This window comes from Arachis hypogaea, chromosome 10, assembly GCF_003086295.3.
Source record: "Arachis hypogaea cultivar Tifrunner chromosome 10, arahy.Tifrunner.gnm2.J5K5, whole genome shotgun sequence".
Classification (NCBI taxonomy): domain Eukaryota; kingdom Viridiplantae; phylum Streptophyta; class Magnoliopsida; order Fabales; family Fabaceae; genus Arachis; species Arachis hypogaea.
Window position 1 is genome coordinate 56,384,957 of NC_092045.1, and position 5,640 is coordinate 56,390,596.

Here is a 5,640-nt window from a genome sequence, read left to right on the forward strand (position 1 = left end):
TCTAAAATTTTTTATTTTTTAGATTTGTTGGAATTTTTATTATTCTACTATTAGAAAAAAATATTTTTTAGTTTAAAAATTAAATAAAATAATAAATTTATAATTTTTGTTTACTAGATATTGCTGAACTTTATTTTCGTTTTCTAATTTAAATAAAAGAATTTAATCATATAATTTAAAAATTCAAAAATAAAAAATTTAGTTTATTAACATTTTAATTTTTATAAAATATTCATTTTATTTTTTTACTCACCGGATAATACAACACCTGGACAGTTGACTTTTTTTGCTGCACTTGTTCACAAATTAAGAATAAATTAATTTAAAATTTAAAATTTTTTATTTTTGTATATTGTTTGAATTTTTATTTTTCTACTATTTGTAAAAATTATTTTCTTAGTTTAAAAATTAAACAAATAATAAATTTACAGATCTGTTGTTTACTAGATATTGCTAGACTTTATTTTATTTTCTAATTTAAATAAAAAATTTAATCATATAATTAAAAATTCAGAAATAAAAATTTAGTTTTTTTTTATTTTTAATTTTTTAAAAATATTTTTTATTTTTTATTCATCGGAAAATGCTACACCCGGACAGTTGACTTTTTTATTTGCTGCACTTGTTCACAAATTAAGAATAATAATTTAAAAAATTTAAAATTTCAATTTTTTATTTTTTTGATATTGTTGGAATTTTTTTTTTTATACTATTAGAAAAAAATTATTTTTGTAGTTTAAAAATTAAAAAATAATAAGTTTACAGATCTATTGTGTACTAGATATTGCTGGACATTATTTTATTTTTAAATTTAAATAAAAGAATTTAATAATATAATTTAAAATTAAAAAACAAAATTTAGTTTTTTAATTTTAATTTTTTTAAAATATTTTTTTTTTCTTCACTGATATGCTACTCGGATAGTTGACTTTTTTTATGCACTTGTTCAGAAATTAAGAATAAATTAATTTAATAAATTTCAATTTTTATTTTTTATTTTTGGAAATTGTTGGAAATTTTTATTTTTTTACTATTAAAAATTAATTTTTTTACCATAAAATTTAAAAAAATAATAAATTTACAGATCTATTGTTTACTAGATATTGCTGGACTTTATTTTATATTTCTAATTTAAATAAAAAATTAATCATATAATTTAAAAATTCAAAAATAAAAAATTTAGTTTTTTAAAATTTTTAATTTTCTTAAAAACTAATTTTTTATTACTTTATTCACCGGATAATGCTACACTCGGAAAGTTGACTTTTTTCTTGCACTTGTTCACAAATTAGGAATAAATTAATTTAAAAAATTTAAAATTTTTCAATTTTATATTTTTTAGATATTGTTGAATTTTTTATTTTTTTTTTAGTTTAAGAATTAAAAAAATAAAAAATTTACAATCTGTTGTGTACTATATATTGTGGTTATTATTTTATTTTTCTAATTTAATAAAAACAATTTATTCATATAATTTAAAAATAAATATTAAAATTTAGTTTTTTAAATTTTTAATTTTTTTAAAATATTTTTTTATTTATCGGATAATGCTACACCTAACAGTTGACTTTTTTTGTTTAACTTGTTCTCAATTAAGATAAATTAATTTAAAAAATCTAAAATTTTCAATTTTTTTTTTTTGATTTGTTGGAATTTTTTATTATTCTACTATTAGAAAAAAATATTTTTTAGTTTAAAAATTAAATAAAATAATAAATTTACAAATTTGTTGTTTACTAGATATTGTTGAACTTTATTTTGTTTTCTAATTTAAATAAAAGAATTTAATCATATAATTTAAAAATTCAAAAATAAAAATTTAGTTTTTAACATTTTAATTTTTTTAAAAATATTCTTTTTATTTTTTTATTCACCGGATAATGCAACACCTGGACAGTTGACTTTTTTTCTGCACTTGTTCACAAATTAAGAATAAATTAATTTAAAATTTTCAATTTTTAATTTTTTGGATATTGTTGGAATTTTTATTTTCTACTATTTGTAAAAAAATTATTTTCTTAGTTTAAAAATTAAACAAAATAATAAATTTACAGATCTGTTGTTTACTAGATATTGCTAGACTTTATTTTAATTTTCTAATTTAAATAAAAAATTTAATCATATAATTAAAATTCAAAATAAAAATTTAGTTTTTTTATTTTTAATTTTTTAAAAATATTTTTTATTTTTATTCATCGGAAAATGCTACACCCGGACAGTTGACTTTTTTTATTTGCTGCACTTGTTCACAAATTAAGAATAATAATTTAGAAAATTTAAAAGTTTCAATTTTTTATTTTTTTGATATTGTTGGAATTTTTTATTTTTATACTATTAGAAAAAAATTATTTTTGTAGTTTAAAAATTAAAAAATAATAAGTTTACAGATCTATTGTGTACTAGATATTGCTGGACTTTATTTTATTTTGAAATTTAAATAAAAGAATTTAATAATATAATTTAAAAATTAAAAAAAAAAATTTATTTTTTTAATTTTAATTTTTTAAAAAATATTTTTATTTTTCTTCACTGGATAATGCTACACTCGGATAGTTGACTTTTTTTATGACTTGTTCAGAAATAAGAATAAATTAATTTAATAAATTTTAATTTTTTTTATTTTTGGAAATTTTGGAATTTTTATTTTTTTACTATTAAAAAATTAATTTTTTTAGCATAAAATTTAAAAAATAAAAAATTTACAGATCTATTATTTACTAGATATTGCTGGACTTTATTTTATATTTCTAATTTAAATAAAAAATTAATCATATAATTTAAAAATTAAAAATAAAAAATTTAGTTTTTTAAAATTTTTAATTTTCTTAAAAACTAATTTTTTATTACTTTATTCACCGGATAATGCTACACTCGAAAATTGACTTTTTTCTTGCACTTGTTCACAAATTGAATAAATTAATTTAAAAATTTAAAATTTTCAATTTTATATTTTTTAGATATTGTTGGAATTTTTTAATATTAAAAAATTATTTTTAGTTTAAGAATTAAAAAAATAAAAAAATTTACAAATCTGTTGTGTACTATATATTGCTGGTTATTATTTTATTTTTCTAATTTAAATAAAAACAATTTATTCATATAATTTAAAAATAAAATATTAAAAATTTAGTTTTTGAAATTTTTAATTTTTTTAAAAATATTTTTTTATTTATCGGATAATGCTACACCTAAGCAGTTGACTTTTTTTGTTTAACTTGTTCTCAACTTAAGAATAAATTAATTTAAAAAATCTAAAATTTTCAATTTTTTATTTTTTAGATTTTGTTGGAATTTTTTATTATTCTACTATTAGAGAAAAAAATATTTTTTAGTTTAAAAATTAAATAAAATAATAAATTTACAATTTGTTGTTTACTAGATATTGTTGAACTTTATTCTCGTTTTCTAATTTAAATAAAAGAATTTAATCATATAATTTAAAAATTCAAAAATAAAAATTTAGTTTATTAACATTTTAATTTTTTTAAAAATATTCTTTTTATTTTTTTATTCATCGGATAATGCAACACCTGGACAGTTGACTTTTTTTCTGCACTTGTTCACAAATTAAGAATAAATTAATTTAAAATTTTCAATTTTTATTTTTTGGATGTTGTTGGAATTTTTATTTTCTACTATTTGTAAAAAAATTATTTTCTTAGTTTAAAAATTAAACAAAATAATAAATTTACAGATCTGTTGTTTACTAGATATTGCTAGACTTTATTTTAATTTTCTAATTTAAATAAAAAATTTAATCATATAATTAAAAATTCAGAAATAAAAATTTAGTTTTTTTTATTTTAATTTTTTAAAAATATTTTTTATTTTTTATTCATCGGAAAATGCTACACCCGGACAGTTGACTTTTTTATTTGCTGCACTTGTTCACAAATTAAGAATAAATAATTTAAAAAATTTAAAAGTTTCAATTTTTATTTTTTTGATATTGTTGGAATTTTTTTTTTTATACTATTAGAAAAAAATTATTTTTGTAGTTTAAAAATTAAAAAATAATAAGTTTACAGATCTATTGTGTACTAGATATTGCTGGACATTATTTTATTTTGAAATTTAAATAAAAGAATTTAATAAATAATTTAAAAAAAAAACAAAAAATTTAGTTTTTAATTTTAATTTTTTAAAATATTTTTTTTTTCTTCACTAGATAATGCTATACTCGGATAGTTGACTTTTTTTATGCACTTGTTCAGAAATTAAGAATAAATTAATTTAATAAATTTCAATTTTTTATTTTTTATTTTTGGAAATTGTTGGAAATTTTATTTTTTTACTATTAAAAATTAATTTTTTTACCATAAAATTTAAAAAAATAATAAATTTACAGATCTATTATTTACTAGATATTGCTGGACTTTATTTTATATTTCTAATTTAAATAAAAAATTAATCATATAATTTAAAAATTGAAAAATAAAAAAATTTAGTTTTTTAAAATTTTTAATTTTCTTAAAAACTAATTTTTTATTACTTTATTCACCGGATAATGCTACACTCGAAAATTGACTTTTTTCTTGCACTTGTTCACAAATAAGAATAAATTAATTTAAAAATTTAAAATTTTTCAATTTTATATTTTTTAGATATTGTTGGAATTTTTTAATATTAAAAAATTATTTTTAGTTTAAGAATTAAAAAAATAAAAAAATTTACAAATCTGTTGTGTACTATATATTGCTGGTTATTATTTTATTTTTCTAATTTAAATAAAAACAATTTATTCATATAATTTAAAAATAAAATATTAAAAATTTAGTTTTTGAAATTTTTAATTTTTTAAAAATATTTTTTTATTTATCGGATAATGCTACACCTAAGCAGTTGACTTTTTTTGTTTAACTTGTTCTCAACTTAAGAATAAATTAATTTAAAAAATCTAAAATTTTCAATTTTTTATTTTTTAGATTTTGTTGGAATTTTTTATTATTCTACTATTAGAGAAAAAAATATTTTTTAGTTTAAAAATTAAATAAAATAATAAATTTACAAATTTGTTGTTTACTAGATATTGTTGAACTTTATTTCGTTTTCTAATTTAAATAAAAGAATTTAATCATATAATTTAAAAATTCAAAAATAAAAATTTAGTTTATTAACATTTTAATTTTTTTAAAAATATTCTTTTTATTTTTTTATTCATCGGATAATGCAACACCTGGACAGTTGACTTTTTTTCCTGCACTTGTTCACAAATTAAGAATAAATTAATTTAAAATTTTCAATTTTCAATTTTTTGGATGTTGTTGGAATTTTTATTTTCTACTATTTGTAAAAAAATTATTTTCTTAGTTTAAAAATTAAACAAAATAATAAATTTACAGATCTGTTGTTTACTAGATATTGCTAGACTTTATTTTAATTTTCTAATTTAAATAAAAAATTTAATCATATAATTAAAAATTCAAAAATAAAAGATTTAGTTTTTTTATTTTTAATTTTTTTAAAAATATTTTTTATTTTTTATTCATCGGAAAATGCTACACCCGGACAGTTGACTTTTTTTATTTGCTGCACTTGTTCACAAATTAAGAATAAATAATTTAGAAAATTTAAAAGTTTCAATTTTTTATTTTTTTGATATTGTTGGAATTTTTTATTTTTATACTATTAGAAAAAAAT